The following is a 25,952-nucleotide window of genomic DNA, read 5'->3' as shown; positions in this document are numbered from 1 at the left end:
CTTGGCCCAATCCCAGGAGACTCAGCCGATGCATCTGAACCCTTCAGAGCCACTTCACCGAAATTCACTCTCGTCCCCCCCCACAACCCGCCCACCCCGAGGACCCGCTGGTGGGGGGGAGAGGAGGAGGAAGCGGGGGAGAGAAGGGGTCTCTGCCCCCCACCCCAGAGTTGTGGGCTGACCGCGGACGGTGGGGAGGGGACGGAGTTTGGTGGGAAGGGGAGCCCGACCGCAGCGACTGGAAACTGGTTGCGGGAAGTGATCGAACTATCAAAAGAGGAGAGAGGGGTGTCCGACTGGAGTCAGGTTCGCTCCCAATCTGGGGAGAACCCCGGGAGGTTGACCTCCAAGGCAGCCCAAACACACACACACACACACGGCCTTCTCGGGAGCCGACCCCTATTCGCCGGCAACATAGACGAACCGGCGCTTCTCCAGCGCGCCGATGTCGTCTTCCAGCTGCTTCATCTCCAACTCCAGCTTCTCTTTGCGCAGCCTCTGCGGGATGGTGGTCATCTCCACCGAGAGGCTCTGGAAGTCCTTGTTCAAGTCCTCCCAGTTGGTCTTCAGGCCCTGCAGCAGAAGGGGAGGGACAGAGAGCGGAGGGTCCGGGGTCCATTTCGAAGAGATTCCGCCCCCCCCCTCTCCCTACACCACCACCCCGGTGCTCCGCCGCGGAGGAGGGAAAAACGGAGGGCGCCTTGTCCGGTTGGGGCGTGGAACGTCCGGCGGGTGCACAATCAAGCTTTGAGATCCTCAGGAAGAAGAGGAAGTGGAGGAAGAGGAGGAGGTGGAAGAGGAAGAGGAGGAAGTGGAGGAGGAAGAGGAGGAAGAGGAGGAGGAAGAGGAAGAGGTGGAAGAGGAGGAGGAAGAGGAGGAGGAGGAGGAAGAGGAGGAAGAGGAGGAGGAAGAGGAGGAAGAAGAGGAGGAAGAGGTGGAAGAGGAGGAAGAAGGAGGAAGTGGAGGAAGAGGTGGAAGAGGAGGAGGAAGAGGAAGAGAAAAGGGGGAAGAAGAGGAGGAAGTGAAGGAAGAGGCAGAAGAGGAGGAGGAAGAGGAGGAGGAAGTGGAGGAAGAGGAGGAAGAAGAGGTGGAAGAGGCAGAAGAGGAGGAGGAAGAGGAGGAGGAAGTGAAGGAAGAGGAGGAAGAGGAGGAGAAAGGGTGCCCCAGTCCTTCTCCTCTTCCTCCCCTTCCTCCTTCCTCTCCTTCTCCTCCTCCTCTCCTCCTCCCTGCCTTCTAGCACTGATGACATTCCCTAGTTGGGTCATGAAACGTCCGCAAGGAAACAACGAAGCTCATAGACCATACTCAATGTCTCCTCCTCTTCCTCCTCCTCCTCTTCTTTGGCTCCTCCTCTTCTCCTCCTCCTCCTTCTCCCCTCCTCCTCCATCCCCCCTCCTCCGCTTCTTCTTCCTCCTCTTCCTATCCCCCTCCTCCCCCCTCCTCCTCCTTCTCCTTCTCTTCCTCCTCCTTCTCCTCCTCTTTCTCTTCCTCCTCCTCCTCCTCCTTCTCCTCCTCCTTCTCCTCCTCCTCCTCCTCCTTCCTCTTCCTCCTCCTCCTCCTCCTCCTCCCTCCTTCTCTTCCCCTTCCCTCTTCCTCCTCCTCATCTTCTTTGGCTCCTCCTCTTTTCCTCCTTCTCCCCCCCTCCTCCTCCTCCTCCTCTTCTTCTTCTTCTTCTTCTCCTTCTCATACTACTACTTCTTCTTCTCCTCCTCCTCCTCCTCCTATCCACACCCTACCCCTTTCTAGCCCTGATGATATCATCCAGCTGGGTCATGAACTGTCCGCAAGGAGCAACCACGGCGCAAGAGACCAGCGAGAATCCACCAGGATAGAAAACATGGATCATACTAACCCGTTCAATTTTTTTCAATGAGGAAGATCTCATGTCAGTATCACCGATCAAACAATGTGCACAGTCACCATGTGCTTTACTCCTTAGCCGTAACTGAGAACAGGACACCAAGAAACTATAGATGCTAACTAAAGTATATAAATAGAGGTTGGAAATGATGTACACATAGCACCACCGATCAAACAATGTGCACAGTCACCATGTGCTTTACTCCTTAACTGTAACTGAGAACAGGACACCAAGGAACAATAGATGCCAACTAAAGTATATAACTAGAGGTTGGAAATGCTGTGTATATATAGCATCACTGATCAAACAACGCGCACAGTCACCATGTGCTTTACTCCTTAACTGTAACTGAGAACAGGACACCAAGGAACTATAGATGCCAACTAAAGTATATAACTAGAGGTTGGAAATGCTGTGTATACATAGCACCACCGATCAAACAATCTTTACAGTCACCATGTGCTTTACTCTTAACTGTAACTGAACAGTCCTGTGCTTACTCCTTAACTGTTGAGAACAGGACACCAAGGAACAATAGTTTGCCAAATAAAGTATATAACTAGAGGTTGGAAATGCTGTGTATATATAGCATCACTGATCAAACAATGCTTTGTCACATGTGCTTTACTCCTTAACTGTAACTGAGAACAGGACACCGAGACTATAGATGCCAACTAAAGTATATAACTAGAGGTTGGAAATGCTGTGTATACATAGCACCACCGATCAAACAATGCGCACAGTCACCATGTGCTTTACTCCTTAACTGTAACTGAGAACAGGACACGAAGTACAGATGCTAACTAAAGTATATAACTAGAGGTTGGAAATGCTGTGTACACATAGCACCACCGATCACACAATGTGCACAGTCACCATGTGCTTTACTCTTTAGCTGTAACTGAGAACAGGACACCAAGGAAGTACAGATGCTAACTAAAGTATATAACTAGAGGTTGGAAATGCTGTGTATATATAACATCACCTATCAAACAATGCGCACAGTCACCATGTGCTTTACTGCTTAGCCGTAACTGAGAACAGGACACCAAGAAACTATAGATGCTAACTAAAGTATATAACTAGAGGTTGGAAATCCTGTGTATATATAACATCACCGATCAAACCATGTGCACAGTCACCATGTGCTTTACCGCTTAGCCTTCGAGCAATGGATCCCAACAAGGGGGGGAAGGATGGGGGAGGCGTCGGCTTACGTTCAGGATGTCCTCTCGCTCGCGGGAGGAGAGGCGGGTCAGGCGTCTCTTCTGCAGGCACTCCCGCCGAGCGGCCACTCACTCTTGGCGCTCCTCCGCAGCTTCTTTCTTACGACCCAGGATGTAGTTGGGGGTCACCCCAAAGTCCTGCGGAGAAAGAAGTGGGGCGCTTGGCCAGCCGGATGGGGAGGGGGGTGCCGATCGGCCCTCTCTTTCCGCGCTGGCTCCTCCTGGGGGAGGAGGGAGGTGGGAGGGAGTGCAACGCTTGTCCGGGGGAATGGTGGGAGAGGCTGTTATGTCTGCCATTTATCTATCCTTGATCACCCCTCTCCATCTATTTTTGTCTATCAATCTCTATTCTTTCTTTTTCTTTCTCTCTCTCTCTTTCTGTCTCTCTCTCTCTCTCTCTCACACACACACACAGACATTTCTATTATCTATCCTTTATCACCACCTCTATTTTTGTCTTTCTCTCTCTCTCTAGTCTTTCAATCAATCTACCTAGCTATCATCTATTTATCTATATCGATTTATCATCCATCTCTAGTTATCATCTATCTATTATCTATCTATCATTTATCATCTGTGGTAATATATCTTATTCATCATATTCTGTAAGTCTTTCGTACAGTTTTGCATAAGATCTAGGGATTTTACAAACGCTCCTCATGGGGGCAGTGTTGCCTTTATGATGGGAGTTTGGTCCTGTTTGGGTCTGCAAAGCTTAGATGGACCAGGTATATCGGTGAAAGTTCACAGTACCCAGCCGAGCCATTCCCGTGGGACTTTCTGTGCTTAGATATTCTCATGGGACTTTCCGCAGTATATTATCACCCTGCTGAGGCCCCGTTGAGGTAATGCTGCTGAGGTAATGTTGAGGTCATTGTTTTGATTTTGTACTTGCATTTTCTTAAATAAATATTGCTACCGGAGTTCTCTCGGGGCTGGCATTTGCTCAGACGGTTCCCTGCGTCTCATTTCAAGTGCCAGACCACCACAAGTGGTGACCCCGACGTGATAGTTTGGAAGAACTATACGTTCCGACGTGATAGCTTTGAAAGGCTATACGTTTCCTGCATCCTATACTCATCGTCGCGGACGTCGACTGGGCCCTCATCTTCTTCGCTGGACGGAGATAGATTCTTTTCGTGAGTATGGGGGAGATCTCTCGAAGGCTCAGACAAGGCACATTAGGGAATTGAGAGAATCACTTGGAATAGGTTTAAGTTTGGAGTTCATAGTAGAGGACATGAAGTAGGAAAGAAAGAAATTGAGGACTTATTACAGTATGTTTGGAAACATATTCAGTCATATCCAGAGGGAGGTAGTATTAAAGTAGAGTCCTGGAAAAAAATAGGGATATTTTTGCACGAGGAACCTCGTGCCCCTTCTTCAATTTTGTTAACCTGGAGGGTGGTTATGGATGCGTTAGCTACTCATGAGCAACCGCTCCTAGCACCCCCGAAGAAGGTTTGCCGCCTTACCATGCGGTACGTTTATTGCCACCGACAGCACCTCCAGATAAATCCAGAGGACTGTCAGGCACTGAAAATACTTTGTCAGAAGATAAGAGTTTGCCTTTAAGACTTCAAGTAGATGCAGTTACTGCAGCTATTCAAGAAGCAACAGATAGAGGGGAATTATCAGGAGATGATTTGGTAGAATTTGGAGTGGAGATTCAACTTAATCCAGTAGAAATTGGCGTGGACGTTGCTTTAAATCCGCAGCGCGTGTGGAAGCCTTTACCTCTCAAGATTTTAAAGGAAGTTAAGCAAGCAGCAAAAGAGTATGGTGTTAGATCGCCATATGCTCAGGCATTGTTAGAAGCAGTTGGTTATGGAAATAAAATGATTCCGGCTGACTGGAGAGCTCTATTTAATATGATTCTAACTCCAGCTCAATATTTGGTGTTAGATCAGAAATGGAGACAGCTGGCAGTTCAGAGGGGAACAGCAAATGTTACCGCAGATCAGCTTTATGGAGCTGGTAATTTTACAACAGTAGAACTACAGAGAGATGGAATGCCTGAGGAGGGGTTCGTTCTTCTCCCACAGTTAATTTTCCAAGCCGTAGGGGCTCTCCCTGATGGCGAAGGTGGTGAGAAGACCTTTACTAACATCAAACAAGGGAACAATGAACCCTATGAAAATTTCATTAGCAGATTGAAAGTGGCTATTGAAAGGCAAATTGACAATCAATTCGCCTGGAACGAATTGCTTTTGAAGTTAGCAGTAGAACAGGCTAATGCAGATTGCAAAAAGATCCTGAATCCACTTATCGCGAGTGGAGAGCGAGAGATCGCTGATTTGATAAACGCATGTAGAAAGGTAGGGAGTCAGACTTTTAACATGGAGACTTTAGCTCTGGCTCTCCAGGCAGGAAATGCTAATAAAGGCACTTGTTTCAATTGTGGGAAGCCTGGACATTTTAAAGCGCAATGTCGGGCTCCTGGAGGGGGTCAAAGTCAGCAAAATGAGAGATCAATGGGACAGGGTGTGACCTAAATCAGTACTCAGCCTATATCAGATGCTCCTACAGTCTTTACTGATGGAGGAAAAAAAATTTTTTTTGGTGCTTGTGTTTGGAAAGATAAATCTGGAATTTGGCATACAAAAGTGACATCAGAGCAGAAGTCTGCCCAGCAGGCAGAACTTGCTGCTGTAGTTTTGTCTTTTCAAAATTTTCAAAATCAGGATTTTAATCTAATAGTGGATTCTTTGTATGTATATAATTTGTTACCCTTTGTAGCAGGTTCTTATTTGTCTCCTGGAATATCACCCAATATTCTACGTTTGCTTTTGTTGTTGCAAGGATGTTTGGAGCAGCGTGTGAATGTGTGTTTTGTTGCCCATATTCGTAGTCATAGTAATTTGCCTGGAATTTTATCACAAGGCAATGCCAAAGCTGACAGTGCTGTAACTTCAGTTCTCACTGTCCAGCCATGGGACAGCCATAGTTATTTTCATCAAAATGCTAAAGCGTTGGCACATCAATTCAAGCTTACTACTGCAGAAGCTGCTGCCATAATTCAACAATGTCCAACTTGTTCAAAGCAGGGCACGGCTATTCCTATGGGAGTCAACCCCAGGGGGTTGAAACCCTCAATGATTTGGCAAATGGATGTTACTCAGTATCCATCATTTGCACCTTGGAAGTATATACATGTGACTGTGGATACTTATTCAGGATTTCTAATGGCTACTCCTCAAAGAGGTGAAGCGGTTAAACATGTCATCAATCATTGCATTAAGACATTTTCAGTTGCTGGTACGCCTCAAACTTTAAAAACAGACAATGGTGCGGCTTATCAGAGCACAGTCTTTGATCAGTTTTGCAAACAGTGGTCCGTGGAACATAAATTTGGGATTCCATACAATTCCACAGGACAGCTATTGTGGAGCGTCATAATGGCACGCTCAAGAACATGTTAGCTAAATTAAATAAAAAGGAGGGAAGCTCCTGGGGCTTCCGGCAATTCAAGATCATTTAAATCTTGCTTTGTATACTTTAAATTTTCTAAATTTGTCTGGTAACCCCCTGCGAGTGCGGCCAGCAGGCATTTTTCTTCTCCTTCTACAGATGCAGTGAGGCCTCGAGTGTTGGTGCGGTTCCTTCCGGATCCGGCATGGGTTCCCGCTGAGCTGATTACGTGGGGACGTGGTTATGCAGCAGTAGAACATCTTGGTCAAATTCGTTGGGTTCCTGGTCGATGTGTTCGGCCTGATCATTCACAGGTGCCTTCGCAGGTGCCAGTGAAGGAGGTTTCGGAGGAGCAGGATGGCGTTCCTGTGGTTCCTGATTCCGTACCTGTGGTTCCTGATTCTCTTGATGCCGGCAGTCCAGGCACGGCGCTGTGAAGGCTGGGAAAAGATGACTGCTTATCTGAGATTGCCAACTTGTATGCAGCAGGTTCCTTTGGGGAATCGGACTAAATTGATCTGCAAACAGCGGCATCCTTTGATTTTTCCAGCATATTGGTCCTGGCATAAGGATCAAGACATTCTTTACTCGGGACCTGATAAGGATATTATATCTTCAGCCTGTGCTACAACTCTGATTCTTTTAAATGTTTCTGTTTCAGACTATGGACAATATTGGTGTCAATTGGAGTTGCCTAAGTTACTTTACACAACCTCTCTTTCCATTCGTCTTATGCCTCCACGGACTCTAATACGGAGGCGGAGAGCTGCTATTATCTCAGAAACTAGAGACCTTGGAGATAATTTATGGAAGGAAAATTCCTACATCAAGGACGTTCGGATTGCAGCAAAGAGTTTAAATGTAACTAATTGTTGGCTTTGTATGCATGTACCTGGGTCTGGGAAAGGTGGAGTTTTGTTACATGGTGTTCCTTTGAATGAGCAAACCAGTGCTAATTTAGATTATAATGATTTTAAACATTGGCTTCACTGGGGTCCAGACCCCGAAGAGTGGAATCAAACATTGTTCACAACAAAGGTAACTTTCACTACCAAAGCATCGGTTTGTTATTACCGCCCCCCTGTAGGGATTCAATCTATTTTGCTGGGAAATACTACACTCTGTAAGAAGGTTATTCCTTTGGAAGGAGGATGTATGAAATGTGTAAAAAGCATTACTGGTAAGAACAACTGCATAAATCGGATATCTTCTACATTATCCCTGGCTTTGAAAGGTTCTGATGACTGTTGTATAAATCAAACAGTCACTAAGAGGCCTGACATTGGTCACGGGGCATATGTTCTCTGTACTTGGATGTGGTTAATGTGGAGTTGGGAAAGTCAAGCCTCCGATAATACCTATCATAAGCATTTAAAATACTTTCCTCTTCCGGATGGGTTATGGTTGTTATGTGGGGACACTGCCTATCAACAATGGCCAAAGGATTGGTCTGGAGTGTGTACTATAGGATTTGTAATTCCTGTCATCTATAAATTAGAGGGTTTACCAATTGGGATGCGTATTCGAAACCGAGAAGTTGATTCTGGCCTGACTGTGGGTGGTAATTTGTGGACTCAGATTTCTAGGGCAGCAATCCCACCTTTGGGAATATCTATGAACTATGAAGATATTCATATTTTAAATAATTTTACTGTTGCTATGTTTAATGATACTGTTAAGAATATTAAGATGTTAAATGAAGAAGTGTCTGAAATTCGCCAAGTTACTTTACAAAATCGTTATGCTTTAGACATAATGTTAGCTGCTAAAGGAGGAGTTTGTGCTTTAATTCATTCACATTGTTGTGTTTTTATACATAATTATGAGCCTAACATTACAAGAACTGTTCATGATATGGAAGACCGCATAGCTGAACACGAAGCAGGAAAAGATGGCTTCAATAAGTCACTTTGGGCTTTGCTATGGGATTGGCTTCCTGACAGCTCATGGTTACGTTTATTGCTTCAATTAGTTGTAATAATTGTTATTATACTTATTATGTTATGTTGCTGTATTCAATGTATTCCTAATCTATTTCAAATGTGTACCTCAGCTTTTCAACGTACGAAACCAAGTTGCGAGGGAACTGTGTATTATGCCACTAAAACACCCCCTATCTTTGAATAAATAAAAAAGGAGGGAATGTGGTAATATATCTTATTCATCATATTCTGTAAGTCTTTCGTACAGTTTTGCATAAGATCTAGGGATTTTACAAACGCTCCTCATGGGGGCAGTGTTGCCTTTATGATGGGAGTTTGGTCCTGTTTGGGTCTGCAAAGCTTAGATGGGCCAGGTATATCGGTGAAAGTTCACAGTACCCAGCCGAGCCATTCCCGTGGGACTTTCTGTGCTTAGATATTCTCATGGGACTTTCCGCAGTATATTATCACCCTGCTGAGGCCCCGTTGAGGTAATGCTGCTGAGGTAATGTTGAGGTCATTGTTTTGATTTTGTACTTGCATTTTCTTAAATAAATACTGCTACCCGAGTTCTCTCGGGGCTGGCATTTGCTCAGACGGTTCCCTGCGTCTCATTTCAAGTGCCAGACCACCACAATCATCACCTCTATTTTTCTCTCTGTATATATTTATTCCCCCCTCTGTGTGTTTGTGTGTATTATACTCACATTATCTATCTGTCTATCTATGTCTATTTGTCTCTTAATCTATGTGTTTATTTATATATCTCTACTATCTTTCATAATCACCTCTATTTCTGTCTTTCTCTTTCTCTCTTTCTCTTTCTCTCTCTCTCTCTCTCTGTATCTGTATCTCTCTAGTCTCTATCTCTATCTATCATCTATTTATCTATCTATATCTATCTATCATCTATTTACCTATATCTATCTGTCTGTCTCTTTCACTCTCTCTGTGTGTATTTGTATTTATCTATCTATCTATCATCATCTATCTATCATTTATCATCACCTCTATTTTTGTACTTCTCTATCTCCATGTATCTATTTTTGTCTCTCTCTAGTATCTATCTATCTATCTATCTATCTATCTATCTATCTATCTATCTATCTATCTATCATCTATCACCCCTCTCTCTGTGTGTGTATTTGTATTGGTATATCTATTTGTCTATTTATCTATCATCTCTCTCTCTGTATTTCTCTTTTTATTTGTCTATCTATCATCTATCATCTAGCTATCATTTGTCTCTCTGTGTGTATTTGTATTTATATCTATCTATCTATCTATCTATCTATCTATCTATCTATCTATCTATCTATCTATCTATATCTATCTATCTATCTGTTGTAGTTGAGCAATGAGAGGCTAGACCAGGGCATGGATGCAACAAGACTTTATTGGAGCAATAAAGGACTGTACGTGTTAGCCCTGACTGGAGCAGGCTCACAGCGAACAGCGGCTGACCGAACCCTGCAGCTGGCTTTTATAGCCGGCTGCCGTGGGAAGCCAGCCAATGAGGGGCAGCAAATGCCCCCGCAGCACGAACGGACCTGGGTGGGGACTTTGGTAAGTTCCAGGGACATAACACCCCTTCCCCCCAGATGCGAACACGCATAGTCATTTAAATAAGCGGGTGGTCTGTGCTGGCGCTCCGAGCGACGTAACCCTGGTGAGCTGTCAAGTGTCTCAGAGTTCGTAGGGACTGATTGGGTTGGTGATGGGGTGCGGGCTCGCTCGGAGGTCTGCGCTGGTGACAGTGACGTGCCTCTGGCCGGAGATATCGTGTCCCCGTCGGATGGTTCGGGCGGAGGACCCGTCGGGCAGTCCTGGTCTACTGCCTGCTCCCTCGGTTCGGGTGATGGTGGCGAAGAGTCTCTGGGACGGTCTTCGACGAGAGTTTGGTGAGGTACCTGGGTGCTGACCTGTGCCCACGATCTGGCACTGGCGAGGGTACCTTGTCGCTTCCTCAGCTGGTCCAGGTGCCTTCTCCAGATGCGGCCATCTTCCAGTTGGACTCGGTACAACCTGGGACCGGTGATGGCTACAATCTCCCCTGGGATCCACAGTGGGTCTCCGGCGTAGTTCCTTGCGAAGACATGTTCCTGCAAGACAAAATCTCTGACCCCCGTTATTGAAGCAAGAGGGGTGTCAGGGCAATAGTGAGGGTGGAGCCTATCCAACATAGTCCTTAGGCGCCTACCCATCAGAAGTTCCGCTGGGGACTTATTGGTGACCATGCACGGGGTTGAGTGTTGGCTCAGTAAGAAGCGGGAGAGTCTGTGATGCCAGTCTTCCTTGCTGAATCTGGCTAACGCTTCTTTTGTGGTCCTAACGGCTCTTTCTGCCAATCCGTTGCTGGCAGGATGAAAGGGAGCCGTGAAGATGTGTCGGATGCCAAGATTGGCGGCAAAACGGCTGAATTCTGCTGAGGCAAACTGGGGACCATTGTCCGAAACTATAGTATCTGGTAGCCCGTGTGTCACGAATAGACGGGTCAAGGCCTTGGTGACTGCTTGCGTGGTGGTCGTGGATAGTTGGGCCACATCGATCCATTTAGAGTATGAATCCACAACCACCAAGAAGGTTTTGCCGTGAATGGGACCCGCTAAGTCAATGTGAAGCCTTGACCATGGTGCGTTGGCGCTCTCCCACTTTGTGGGGGTGGTGACTGGAGGGGATGGTCTGGACTCCTGACAGGGTTGGCAAGAGCTTACCCACTTGACGATGTCGTCGTCCAAGCCAGGCCACCAGACGTAACTCCGAGCCAACGCCTTCATCCGGACGATGCCCGGGTGGCCCTCGTGTAGCGCCTCTAAGACTTGTGTGCGAAGTGAGGCCGGAATGACAACTCTGGTGCCCCACAACAGACAGCCCTGCAAGCTAGATAGTTCCTGTTGACGGGTCTTAAAAGGTGTGAATTCGGTTGCGAGGTTAGTGCCCGGCCACCCCCTCCTCACCCAGTCCAGTACCTGGGCGATTGTTTTGTCCGTCTTGGATTTGATGGCGATGTCGAGGGCGGTGACGGGAAGGTCGAGCTCGGTGACATCGAAGATGGCGTGGACCGGTGCCGGGTCCTCAGCTGGAGCTGGCAGGGGGCAGCGGCTGAGGGCGTCTGCGTGGCTTAATGTTTTTCCTGGGCGGTGGATGAGCTTGTACGAGTATGCTGCCAGGAACAGGGTCCACCTCGTCATTCTGGGAGACAACACTTGGGGAGTCTGCTTGTCTCCGGCTAGAAGACCCAGGAGAGGCTTGTGGTCCGTGATTAGTTCGAAGTTGTGGCCAAAAAGGAATTCATGGAATTTCTTTACCGCTGCCACTGCGGCTAAAGCCTCTTTGTCAATTTGACTATAGTTACGCTCTGTTGCTGAGAGCGTTCTGGAAAAGAAGGCGATTGGTGCCTCGGAGCCATTGGGTAGTCTGTGGCTTAAGACAGCTCCAATCCCAAAAGGGGATGCATCAGCTGCTAGTACTAGTGGAAGGTGTGGGTCAAATTGAATAAGGACCACGTCTGATGTGAGCAGTGATTTGACTGCGCGGAAAGCGGTGTCTTCCTTGTGTCCCCAGTGCCAAGGTGATTTTTTATCTAAGAGCCTGTGTAAGGGCTCTGCTACTGACGCTTTGTGGGGTAGGAATGATGCATAGAAGTTCAATAATCCCAAAAAGGCTTGTAGCTCGGCTTTAGTGGTTGGTGTGGGTGCCTCATGTATTGCTTTGACTTTGGATTCAAGGGGGTGAATGCCTGAGGCGTCAATTCTATAGCCCAGAAAGTCCACTTGTCTAGTGGCAACGGCACATTTCTCCCTTTTTAATTTGAGGCCATGCTGTCTGAACCTGTCTAACACTGCTCTGACTCTCTGGAAGAGTTGGGGTCTGTCCCTGGCCGAGACCAAAATGTCGTCGAAGTAGGGTACTACGCCAGGGAGGCCCTGAAGTATACGCTCCATGAGGGACTGGAAAATGCCCGGGGCAACACTTACGCCAAATTGGAGACGCCTGCACCGGAAAGCACCCCTGTGGGTCACAATAGTTTGTAGTTCGGCTGTTTGATTGTCAACAGGGAACTGTTGATACGCTTGTGACATGTCCAATTTGGCAAAAATGTTGCCAGGCTCAAAAGTGTGTAGTAAATGTTGAATGACCGGGACTGGGTAAGCGCTAACTTGTAGAAAGCGGTTAATTGTTGTTTTGTAATCCGAACAAATTCTCAGACTGCCGTCCTTTTTGAGGGGTGTGACAATTGGCGTCTCCCATTTGGCGAAGTCTGTCGGTTCAATGACCCCTTGCTTTAATAATTTATCCAGTTCCGCGTCCAGTTTAGGCCGAATGGCGAATGGGACTCTACGAGGTTTCAGCCGGACTGGAACTGCTTGGGGGTCAACTGTAAATGAGATGGGGGTACCGTTATAACACCCCAACTCATCGCTGAATACGTCTGAATAGTCAGTGAATAAGGAGTCAGTGTCAGAAGCTGAGACAGCATGGACTCCTGTTAACCCTAGGCCGAGATAGGGGAACCAATCAAGCCCCAAGAGACTAGGGAGATTACCGTTAACTACCACTAGAGGCAGGTGGCCTTTGAAAGCTTTAAAATTAACAAGGAACTTGCCTTTGCCGAGTACTGGGATGTCCTTCCCTTGATAGTCCCTCAAGGTGAGCTGGCACTTCTGGAGCTGGTCTCTGGATAGTCTGGGCTGGATTCTCTTGAGAGTGTTCCAAGAGATGATTGAGAGCGCTGACCCCGTGTCAACCTCCATACGACAAGGTTTACCTTCTAATAAAATGGAGAGTGTGATTTTACTAATAGAATGGCAGGTGTGATTAGCATGGTAGCAGGTGTGACAGTTTAGTACTTGCCTTTGTAGCCCAGAATGGGAAAAGGAAGGGACCTTTTGTGCTGCGTTGTGTGCGGCCTGGCAGACTCTGGCGATGTGGCCCTTCTTGTGGCAATTGTTGCAGGTGGCACCTTTGAATTTGCAGGTAGCTCTCGAGTGAGGTCCGCCACAGGATAGGCACAGGGTGATGTGTTTCGGTGAACTGTTGCCTTCTTGCCTGGTTCCTACCTGTGGTTGTTTGGCATGAGCGAGGCGGTGGATGTCTGTTGGATCGTTGGGATCCTCTTCGTTGACCACCTCTTCTGAGTGGATGGTGGCGTAGCTTTGTTTGGGAGTGGGACCTTGAATCTCGGTGGCTGATTGGGTTGCCAGTTCCGCAGCCAAGGCTTCCTCGACGGCCTGGGAGAGATTGAGGTCCTTCCTGGCAAGCAGTCGCCTTTGGAGGTGAAGGTCCTTGACCCCGCAGACGAGCTGGTCGAGGAGCATGTCATCCAAGTAGTTCCCGAACCCGCAGTGGAGAGCTGCAGTCCTCAAGGCGGCCATGTACTGGTTGACGGTTTCCTTTTCAGCTTGCTTCCTCATCCGGAAGGTGAAACGCCTCGCGATCTGTGAGGGCCTAGGGGAGTAATGATTAGTGAGGATTTCCAGCAATTCTGCCCAAGGAACATTTTTTAACTCACGTGGAGCGACGAGTGCTGTGGCGGTATCAAAAACGATGGCTCCGCAATAACTGAGAAAGAATGACTTCTTTCTGTGCTCCCCCGCATCAGCCAGGCCAATGGCATCAATATAGTGGTTAAAGCGATTTTTGTATGATTCCCACTTTTCTTCATCAGGCTTGAATGGTGGGAAGGCTGGGTTGGAGTTCATGATGAGAACTTCTTCAGGTTAAGCTGTTGAGAAATCTCTCTGGGACAACAAAAAAAAATGGCCCTTTGTGCCCTTGTCAGGCTAGTGACTTCAGCTCTGGAGAGGCTCCACAGAACCTCTCTGCTCTCTCTGGGTTTAGCGATTGTGGCTCGGCTGCAACGGCTGTTGGCAGCATTTTGAATTTCGCGCTCCTGGGAAGCGTAGGCGGTAATGGCTGGTCGCCTCTGATAGCGCCTTCAAATTTCGCGCCTGCGTCAGTGACTCGGATTAACAGCACCGCGCTGTATTCCGTCAAGAAATTCAAACGACAGCCGTTTGAATTTCGCGCTCTTTTGTGCTGAGCGGCTGCGGCTCGCAGCGCTTCACTTTCCCCTGTAGCTTGCTAACCAAGCGGCTACAGACGCTCTTTACTTTCGTTTTCCTGCTGACCGAGCTCTCCGGCGGCACGGCTGCGGCTCAGCAATTGAGTGACTTCAGCTGTTGCGAATTGCCTCTGGTAGCCATCCCATCCTCGTCGCCAGTGTTGTAGTTGAGCAATGAGAGGCTAGACCAGGGCATGGATGCAACAAGACTTTATTGGAGCAATAAAGGACTGAACGTGTTAGCCCTGCCAGGAGCAGGCTCACAGCGAACAGCGGCTGACCGAACCCTGCAGCTGGCTTTTATAGCTGGCTGCCGTGGGAAGCCAGCCAATGAGGGGCAGCAAACGCCCCCGCAGCACGAACGGACCTGGGTGGGGACTTTGGTAAGTTCCAGGGACATAACACTATCTATCTATCATTTCTCTCTCTGTATTTGTATATATGTCTCTCTGTCTCTCTGTCTCTCTGTCTCTCTCTCTCTCTCTCTCTATTTATCTATCTATCTGTTCTCTCTCTATATTTGTATATATGTTTGTCTATCTATCTATCTATCTCTATCTCTTTATCTATCTATCTCTATCTATCTATCTATCTATCTATCTATCTATCTATCTATCTATTCTCTCTCTGTTTGTATATATGTCTGTCTATCTATCTATCTATCTCTATTTATCTATCTATCTCTATCTATCTATCTATCTATCTATCTATCTATGTATCTATCTATCTATCTATCTATCTATCTATCTATCTATCTATCTGTTCTCTCTCTGTGTATTTGTATATATGTCTGTCTTATCTATCTATCTATCTATCTATCTATCTCTATCTATCTATCTATTCTCTCTCTCTGTATTGGTCTATCTATCTATCTATCTATCTATCTATCTATCTATCTATATCTATCTATCTCTATCATCATCTCTCTCTCTCTCTCTCTGTGTATTTGTATTTGTATATCTATCTATCTATCTATCTATCTATCTATCTATCTATCTATCTATCTATCTATCTCTATCATCTATCTATCTATCATCTGTCTCGCTCTGTATTTGTATATCTATCTATCTGTCTGTCTGTCTGTCTATCATCTATATCCATCCATCGAGCCATCATCTCTCATCTTGCCAGGCCACCTCGGTGCGACTTAAGAGCCTCCCCCGAATATCAATGCCGCATCAAACCTCCATCCCATTTCCCCCCCCTCCCTGCAAAAGCTCTCGGACGTAAACCTTCCATAGAGTAGGAAGCCAAGTGGGAGGGAGAGGGAGGAAGACACAGGGAAGGGGAGGGGGAGAGGCCTTTTCTCCCCAAACCCCACTCCGTTCTCCCTTCCTCCTTCCCCCCAGAGCCCCTGAGCTCTGCCCCCCAGCCTCCCCGAGGAAGCCACACCTTCTTTTTGAGGTATTTCTGGACCAGGCCGGATCCATCCAGGAGGTACTTATCCCCCCTCCACTGGTCGACGCAGGCATGGAGGGGCTTCTTTGCCACGGCCATGATGGCTTTGGCCACGTTGGCATGGATGAAGTTCTTCTCGCTCTGGATGCCCATCAGCGGCCTGTCAGACTGGGGAGGCACCTGAGCTTTGACGGGGAGACGCTTTGGCTGCTCGTATATGCCTTCCGTCGTGGGGTGATGGGACAAAAAACCAAAAAACCCACAAAACCCGAGTGGGTGACAGTGCATCCTTTGGGCGTCAGGACTTCAACTCCACCGAACGACCCTCCGTCGAGTTTACCGAAAGTGACGCTGGGGTTGTTATTGTTTTTTTAAACACTGAACGCCCCAGTGTGGCATTCACCCCTCCCCCCCGGTCCAAATTTTGGAAGCTCGGCAACTGACATGGATGGACGCGAGGTGCTGTTTGGTGACTTCTGACGAGGGGAAAAAACCGATGGGGAGAGCCACATTCCGGGTTCCCCACCCAATGCCAACATGGCCACGCCTAATAAATCAACAGCTTCAGGACTTGGAGACTGTTAGTGATTGGGGACAAACCCCCAAACAGAATGTGCAGCAGCAGTCAAGCCAGGCAGCCAAATGAGAGAGGAAGGGCCCTAGAGTTTACACACACTGATGACAAACACTGTTTTTGTAGTTTAAATAGTTGTTTAATCCAATTAGAGTTTAAACATTGTCAATCAGTCCATATGTCATTCACAAATATATCCATTCAGTAACTTAGTCCATTCACTAGTCAGTTCTATATCCTTATCTGCTTGTAAAGATATCTTCTCCTCTGATACCTTTCCTTTTGAAGACAACGCTGAGTATGCACAGGATATCAGCACATCAATGAAATAGTCCTTTCGTTCAGGTATTCAAACAGTTGTAGCAAACAGTAGCAAACAAACAGTAGCAAGCAGACAAAACAAGCAGAGAGAGGTTACGTTTCTCTTACTGCCTTTTATTGCCGTTTGTAACCGCACCCTTAATTAGTTAATTACAAGCAGTTTGGTGCTTAAAGCTACAAGTTACAAACACCCAAACCTTGGTTTTATATATTTATTCACCCAAACTTAGTTGGTGTATCAATGTTATACCCAACATTCTCCCCTTTTGGGTGATATAAATATACAATACCCTTACAATCTAAAACCATACTTTACACAACTCTCTTGGTGCTTAATGGCACCTTGGGCTTTAGTAAAGTTATCAGCTATATTGTCCTCTGACATGCAGTACTCCAGCTGTATCATTTTACTCTTTACAGATTGTCTAACGTTTAAGTACCTTAAATCTGTATGCTTGCTCCTAGTTTTTACTGCAATATTTGTGGCCATTTGAATTGCTGCCTGATTATCTTCATGTACAATTATAGGATAATTTACAGTTAATCCCATGTCATTCATCATCTGCTTATACATGATTAATTCAGTACATAATAACGACAAACAGGAGAATTCTGCTTCCATAGTAGACAAACTTATATGCTGTTGTCTTATTGACTTCCAACCTATTAATGTCTTACCCAGCATTATGGCTGTTCCTGAAGTCGACTTTCTTGTGTCTCTTTCTGATGCAAAACTAGCATCTGCATAAGCACTCAGTATTAGATCACCTTTTGGTTCTAGATACAGTACATGGTGTAATGTTCCTTTAAGATACCTTAAAATTCTCTTTAATGCCTTCCAATGACATTGAAGTGGATCATTATTATGTCGTGCCAGTTGATTAACACCATAAGCAATATCTGGCCTTGACCAATTGCTAATGTATGATAAGCTACCAATCAAAGATTGATATATTACCTTATCAAACTTGGGACTTTGAGTATCCATTTTGCAAATATCCTGACTCATTGGAGTCTTTGCAGTCTTACAAAGTTCCATCTTATAATCTATTAGCAATTTAGATATCTTATCCTCCTGAGATATCTTAAAACCCTTCTGTGTTTTCAGTATATTCACACCTAGATATTTCTTTATCTCCCTAATTGCTTGATTTTTATTTTCTTAGCTAATGATGCTATTATTTTATTGGCTTCATCATTAGTTTCTGTAATCAAAGCAATATCATCTGTGAATAATAGTAATAATGATATTTTCCCATTTGTCTCCCTTTTAAATAGACATGGATCGGCTAAACCAGCTTTAAACCCTATATTGTTTAGTTCCTTTACAATATACTGGTTCCATTCATAGCCTGATTGTTTAAGACCATAGAGGCTCTTTTTAACAACCAATAATCATTATTATTTTCACCTTTAAATCCAATAGGTTTTTTCATGTATACAGTATGTCTTAGTGGAGCGTGCAAGTAAGCAGTTTCTACATCTTGATGGTTGACTATATATTTCTTACTTGCTGCCCACACTAAAGCTGCCCTTAATGTTGCTGCTTTAAGGCTAGGTGCAAATACCTCATCATAGTCATTGGCATTTTGTCTAAAACCTTGGGCTACTAATCGTGCCTTATAGATTATATTACCATCTTTTTCAGTTTTAATCTTAAAAATCCATTTGCAGCCAATGGGTTTTATATCAACAGGTAATCTCGCATTTTCATATACTTTCATATCCTTTAAGGATTTTAATTCCCTATTCATTGCTGCATACCAACTTTCCTTATCTTTAGTAGGATACATTTTTATTTCATCTACAGTATATGGAACTTTATTAATCTGGCACACTGTGTTAGCCTGGTATCTATCAGGTGGTCTAGATATTCGTGTAGTTCTTCTGGGAATTACAGGGCTTGTATGAGGACTTTTTTGAATTACTACCTGTTCATGTTCCTCAGCTTGCTCAGCTATTGGTACTATTTCTTCCTTTATGGGCTCTATCTCTGCCTGTATTTCTCTCTTTACTTTATTCTTAAAGTTACAGGGATAATTAATGGGATTTCTATAGGATTCAATAATTACTTCTTTATTGTTATCCTGTTCTAACTTATCCCATCCTACGTGCTCTAGAAATTGGGCATTGGCACTTCATAACAGCTTAGATGTGCCTTTCCCCCAAAAACTATATGCCCTATGGTTTGCTTGGTAACCAACGAAGAATAATTGTTTAGCTCTGTGTTGCCCTTTACGCCTGAGTTGTGTAGGGATATGCACCCATGCTGGTGCACCAAATGTGTGCAGGTAACTCAGATCAGGCTTCCTGCCATGCCACATGGTGAATGGTATTTCACCAGTAGTTGTATTAACAACGTTGTTCAATATGTTATTAGCACACATTGTGGCCTCCCCCCACAAAGAATCAGGTAATCCAGAATCAGTTAACATTGTTCTAACCATTGCCTGTAGTGTTTGGCCTCTTCTCTCAATAAATGCGTTGTGTTGTGGTCTGTATGGTGCAGATTTCTTGTGCTCTATTCCAGCTACCTTTAATCTATTCTGAAATTTGCTGTTAACAAATTCCGTACCATTATCTGTCACTAGGGTTATCAATTGCCATTTAGTCTTCCTTTCTGCAAATTTTAACCAGTCGAAGAAATGTTGATATGTTTCAGTTTTGCTTTTCATTAGGTAGCAAAACCCATATCTAGAATAATGGTCCATAATGCTCAGTATATATCGAGCACCCCCCATACTGGGTTTCTTTGGACCTATAATGTCTGCAAATACTACTTCTAAAGTTTCTTTAGTTTTGAAACCATTTAGCCTATTTGCAGGCAATATTTTACTCTTATCTTCACAGCAGACATTACAACGCAAATATTTATCACAAGGTTTTAACCTTATTCCATCAGATAACTCAACTGTACGTTTTAGCATTTTAAAATTTACATGCCCCAAACGCCTATGCAATAAATGGATACATTCATTATGAGGCTTTATATTGTTAAATACAGTCTGTGCCTCCCCTTTCTTACTATCATGTAATACATACAATGTTCCATTTAAAGCTGCAGTTACCTTTTTGTTATCTTTTTCAATTATGCAATTATTATCCTTAAATGTAATTACATAACCTAGTTTGTCTAATACCCTTACAGAAAGCAAGTTCACCTTTAACTGTGGTACATACAACATTTTTATATCCTGGTTTAAGCATGGACAGTATGCAATACCTTCTCCCTTGGCCTTGAGGTTCCAGCCATTAGCAAGTGATATATGTTGAGAGCTTGTAGACAGTTTTATAAATTTTGTCTTATCTCTCGTGATGCAGTGGGATGCACCACTGTCCACCACCCATAAATCATTCTTCACATCACAGTTGCTAAACATGGCTAGTTCAAAAGATTTCTTTGGCTTTTTACATTCTGGCTTTTTTTCTTTTCTGCAGAATCTTGCCAAATGTCCTCTGCCTCCACAATTAAAACACTTTTTAATTGTGTATGCCGTCGAAGATAAATTCTCTTCTTCCGGTGCTTTAATTTACTTAGTTGGTTTCTTTCAAGCTTTGAAGATAATTTCTCTTCTTTATTAGGTTTATCTTCTCTCAGCTGGTCACGTTCACACCTTCTTCTGGCTTCTTCTAATAGCCTGCCGGTAATCTCGGTTAATGATAAACTATCTTTTGGCAATACTTCTAAAGCAGTCACATAATCATCATAGCTTTGATCTAATGAAGACAGTATGATGTATACTTGTTGCAACTCATTAAATATAAGCTCTTTTTCTTGTAATTCCTGAAAAATGCTCTTCATACAATTTAAATGAGTTAACATGTCTCCATTCTTCTGAAGATGTGTTCGAAATAGTTTGCGTGTAAGATATATATGAGCTCCTACACTGTCCCGAACATATATCTTCCTGAGGTTCTCCCAGCAGTTCGCAGCGTTTTCCTCTCCACGGATATGGATAAGTTGCTGGTCAGAGAGAGACAGTCCTATGATGCATAAAGCCTGCTCATTCTTTCGTTTATAGTCTTGTATCTTTTTGTCATCCTCCTCAACATCAGGATCTAAGTTAGTCACATCTGGTGGGTTTGTTATTATGTCCCACAAACCTTCTCTTCAGAAGTAAACTACATTTCATTGACCATGAAACATAGTTTGTTCCATCTAGTCTGGATATCATGGACAGATTAGGCAAATTTACTTGTGCCATTGCTCTTCAGGTAAACAACTATTTAAAAATCAATGAAAAACAGTTTGTTTTTACAGTAATGTGCAACTCACACCAACTCTCACTGCTATATCATGGTTAGTTAGACTGTGATCACTGGGCCCATAACCAATGTTAGTGATTGGGGACAAACCCCCAAACAGAATGTGCAGCAGCAGTCAAGCCAGGCAGCCAAATGAGAGAGGAAGGGCCCTAGGGTTTACACACACTGATGACAAACACTGTTTTTGTAGTTTAAATAGTCGTTTAATCCAATTAGAGTTTAAACATTGTCAATCAGTCCATATGTCATTCACAAATATATCCATTCAGTAACTTAGTCCATTCACTAGTCAGTTCTATATCCTTATCTGCTTGTAAAGATATCTTCTCCTCTGATACCTTTCCTTTTGAAGACAACGCTGAGTATTCACAGGATATCAGCACATCAATGAAATAGTCCTTTCGTTCAGGTATTCAAACAGTTGTAGCAAACAGTAGCAAACAAACAGTAGCAAGCAGACAAAACAAGCAGAGAGAGGTTACGTTTCTCTTACTGCCTTTTATTGCCGTTTGTAACCGCACCCTTAATTAGTTAATTACAAGCAGTTTGGTGCTTAAAGCTACAAGTTACAAACACCCAAACCTTGGTTTTATATATTTATTCACCCAAACTTAGTTGGTGTATCAATGTTATACCCAACATTGACTTATGATTTGAAATAGGGGGAGGGAGGATTGGTTGGCGCCTGGACAGTGGGGACTTTACAATGTCATCGGCAACCCCTCCCACCCCCACCCAGTTCAGGGAAAGTCCCCCCAGTCTTCAAACGGGGCCCCAGGATCTCCACTGGAGGAAGAAAGAGGTACGAGTCCCATTTCCTTTCACCCCACGACCAAAGGGAAGAGTCGAGCGCGCCAACGTACATTTGGGGACCTTGCGCTCCTTGGAGTGTTTCCGGAGGTAGTCCTTTGGGGTGGGCACCAGCTTCGGGATGCCCATGGTCTGGCAGGGCGCCTTCTTCTTCTCCTCCATCTCCCGTTGGACGGATGGATGGAAGTTGGAGGTGTACCTTGGGCGGAGGAGACAGGGGACTCACAGATGAAGGGGTCTTCCCGGGTTCGGGATGCGGGGTGGACTCGATTTATCTATCTGTCTACCCATATTTCTCTCTCTCTCCTCTTTCTATATGTATCATCTCTCTCTGTCTCTCTATCCTCTCTATCATCCCCCTATCCATTTATCTATTCTCTATCTATCTATCTATCTATCTATCTATCTATCTATCTCTAGCTTCCTCTATCATCTATCTATCAATCAATGCTCTAGCTATCATATATTTATCGATCGTCTATCTTTCTATCTATCCTATCTTTCTCTCTATCATCTCTCTATCATCTTATCTATCAATCTATCTATCTATGCTCTATCATCTATCTATCCTCTCTCTCTCTATAAATTTATATACATTTATCTATCTATCTATTTATCTATCTATCTATCTATCTATCTATCTATCTATTGATCTATCTCTCGTTTTCTCTGTCATCTATCTATCCATCTATCTATCCTCTCTCTATAAATTTATATACCTTTATCTATCTATCTATCTATCTATCTATCTATCTATCTATCTATCTATCTATCCCCCTTATATCTACCCAGATCTCTTTACTCTCTATCATCTAACTTTCTCTCTCTCTCTCTCTCTCTCTGAATATCATCTATCTCTCTATCTCTATCTATCTATCCACTCTGTCATCTATCTCTATCCATTTATTTATGCTGTATCTATTATCTATCTATCTACCTATCTACCTACCTATCTATGTATCTACCTACCTACCTACCTACCTACCTATCCATCTATCTATCTCCATTAGGGAATCTACTCCCTGCACCCACACGCCTACCTTAGCTGGGTCCTGGTGCTGCCTTCCACCCGGGTGGGGAGCCAGTGGTAGATGCTCTCCTGCTCCTCCGGGGGTGGTGGAGGGCACAGCATGTCAGCCATTTTGTCCGGGACGAGGGGCCCGGCGATCCCCCCCCCTCAGAGAGCTGGCGCTGAAATGGCAGAAGGGGCGAGTTGGAGGAGGGTGAGGGGGTGGAATGGGGGGTGGGGCGGTGGCTTCCCCAGGTGGGGAATCGAAGGTGTGGGGGTGGGGGGAGAGGGAGGAAGAACGGGAGCAAAGCAACCCCCCTAAAATGCCTGGTGGGTTATACCTCGCCTCCGTGAGAGGGACGCGTTCCGGGCCGGGTCGGACAAGGGAGGAAAGCAACAAGGAGGAATGTAGCGGTCCAGCCAGTTACACAGTGAATGGGAATTGGGAGTAATTAGTTAGGAATTGGGAGCTCTCTCTCTCTCTCTCTCTCTTATTGATCTATCTATCTGTCTCTCTCTGTGTGTGTATGTCTCTCTCTTTATCTCTATCTCTCTTTCTCTCTATCTATCTATCACCCGTCTCTATCTATCTCCCTATATGGATCTCTATCTATCTATCTATCTATCCTCTATCCTCTATCTAAATCTATCTTTCTCTCTCACTATCTATCATCTAGCTTTCTATCTATGTATCTCTCTATGTATATCTCTATCTATCTATCTATCTATCTATCTATCTATCTATCTACTTATCTATCTCTATATCTATCTACCCCCTTATATCTATCTACCTAGCTCTACCATCTCTCTATCTCTCTCTCCCCCCTCAATCTCTATCTATCTATCTATCTATCTATCTATCTATCTATCTATCTATCTATCTATCTATCTATCTATCTATCTATCTATCTATCTATCTATCTATCTATCTATCTATCTATCTATCTATCTATCTATCTATCACCTATCTATCTCTCTCTCTCTCTCTCTCTCTCTCTCTCTCTCTCTCTCTCTCTCTCTCTCTCTCTCTCTATATATATATATATATATATATATATATATATATATATATATATATATATATGTTTTCTGAGGTTCTCGCGGTATTTATATGTGGATCTTTGGTTGTTCGGGTTTTCTCCGCATAAGATTCGAAGTATCTGAGGCAACGTTTGATGAAGTCTTATTCATCATCTTCAGGCTTCTGTCTCCGGCTCTGTGCTTTTCAGAGTAATGTGAGATTGCAGCTGCTTCCTCCTTTTAACTGCCAGTGGGGGTGGGACTTGATTGGGTGGGGCTTGGCTGTGTTCTGATTGGGTGGGGGTGTGTTCTCATTGGTAGGGGTTTGGCTGTGTTCTGATTGGTTGGGGGGTTAGCCGTGTTCTGATTGGTTGGAGGCGTGTTCTGTTCAGGTGGGGGCTTGGTTGTGTTCCGGTTAGTCTTAGTTGCTGGGGATTTGAGCTGGTGAGTTGTGATCTTGCTGTTTGGCTTCTAGTTCGTGGTCCTGCTGCATCTTCATAGTGGGTGTCGGTTTGCTTCATGTATGGCTCGGAGGGGTTTGAAGTGGGTAGTGATGCAGCTGTAGTGCAGCTTCTGGTCCATGGTCGTGTCTCATCTTCTGAGTGGGTGAGAGTCTGTTTTCTACATGGAAGTGTGGTGGTGGCATCTTGTGTGGCTCTCGTGGGTGTGGGTCTGGTGTCCTTCTTCATGTTAGGTACTCGTCTGTTCATGAGGGCGGGTTTCCAAATGGCTGGAAGGCGGGAGGTGTCATCTCGTTTGTTCCTCCGAGCCATACATGAAGCAAACCGACACCCACTATGAAGATGCAGCAGGACCACGAACTAGAAGCCAAACAGCAAGATCACAACTCACCAGCTCAAATCCCCAGCAACTAAGACTAACCTGAGCACAACCAAGCCCCACCTGAACAGAACACGCCTCAACCAATCAGAACACGGCTAACCCCCAACCAATCAGAACACAGCCAAACCCCTACCAATGAGAACACACCCCACCCAATCAGAACACAGCCAAGCCCCACCCAATCAAGTCCCACCCCACTGGCAGTTAAAAGGAGGAAGCAGCTGCAATCTCCATTACTCTGAGAAGCACAGAGCCGGAGACAGAAGCCTGAAGATGATGAATGAGACTTCATCGAAGCGTTGCCTAGATACTTCGAATCTTACGTGGAGAAAACCCAACAACCAAAGATCCATATATATATATATATATATATATATATATATATATATATATATATATATATATATATATATATACATACATATATATATATATATATATATACATACATACATACATACATACATACATATATATATATATATATATATATATATATATATAATCTATCTATGTCTCTGTCTCTGTCTCTGGAGAATGTAATATATCCCATTTTTTACTTTATTAGTAGATGGTGGGTATGCGGAGAACGTAATATATCCCATTTTTTGCTCGGGAAACTTGATTAGACCAAAAAAGTGGTTGCTGGAATCCCGGTGTGTCCTTCACCTTTGGTTTCTTTCTGATTTTTTTTCCAGGAAGGCCAGAATCCCCAGGGCCGGGAGAGACCCCATGAGCTCTTCTAGTCCATCCTCTGGCTTCTTACGTCCCCCGGTTCTAATTGTCAATGGTGAAGGGGGGTGAAGAAGGGAAGGTGGAAGATTTTATTTTGTCTTCTCCCCCCCTCCCCGGCCTCGGCGAGACGGCGGAGTCTCACCTCTTCAGAGGATGCCTCGGCCTCTGGATTTGGCATCGATGTGGTTTCTTTCTCCGCTTCCTCTTTTCGTCGTGAACGACAAATTAAAAATATCTATATATTGCACCACCACCCCAAAAGCAATCGACTCTGTGGGTTTTGATACATCCTGTCTCTCTCTTTCTCTTTCTTGCTCGCTCTCTCTCTCGTCTTTTCTTCCTGTTTTGCTTGATCTGTCATCCCTTCTTCCCACAACACAGGTGTTTCCGACCCCGCAGAGGAGGGGGGTGCGGTGTCCCCGCCCCCCCCAAAAACAAAGAAAGGCCTCCTCCTGCCCTCCCCCCCCTGCTCCTCTTCTCAGTCGGTACTCA

The 25,952-nt window shown here is 44.8% G+C and overlaps 3 protein-coding genes and 2 pseudogenes across 5 annotated transcripts in view; 3 read left to right on the top strand and 2 right to left on the bottom strand.

Annotated features, from left to right (window-relative positions):
* LOC148123724 (GTPase IMAP family member 5-like) overlaps positions 1-25,952 on the bottom strand; it is a 373,254-nt pseudogene that overhangs the window by 65,362 nt on the left and 281,940 nt on the right. The window lies entirely within an intron of this gene.
* LOC148123726 (GTPase IMAP family member 9-like) overlaps positions 1-25,952 on the top strand; it is a 317,013-nt gene that overhangs the window by 20,623 nt on the left and 270,438 nt on the right. The window lies entirely within an intron of this gene.
* The window catches only part of LOC148123727 (GTPase IMAP family member 9-like), a 259,666-nt gene that overhangs the window by 20,645 nt on the left and 213,069 nt on the right, over positions 1-25,952 (top strand). The gene's annotated exons all lie outside the window — the stretch shown is intronic.
* Positions 400-22,051, bottom strand: LOC113453228 (enkurin-like; annotated as a pseudogene).
* LOC113454669 (NAD(P)(+)--arginine ADP-ribosyltransferase 2-like) overlaps positions 25,780-25,952 on the top strand; it is a 282,768-nt gene continuing 282,595 nt past the window's right edge. For both annotated transcript variants that reach the window (XR_015740565.1, XM_087918957.1), the window contains exon 1: positions 25,780-25,952. This exon is cut by the window's right edge and continues 168 nt beyond it. The gene's annotated coding sequence lies outside the window, so the exon portion shown is untranslated.

Source organism: Pseudonaja textilis, unplaced genomic scaffold, assembly GCF_049901715.1.
Source record: "Pseudonaja textilis isolate UNSWEBS1 unplaced genomic scaffold, rPseTex1.2 PTEXSCF22, whole genome shotgun sequence".
In the NCBI taxonomy this organism is placed as follows: domain Eukaryota; kingdom Metazoa; phylum Chordata; class Lepidosauria; order Squamata; family Elapidae; genus Pseudonaja; species Pseudonaja textilis.
This window is presented reverse-complemented; position numbering and strand designations above follow the sequence as displayed.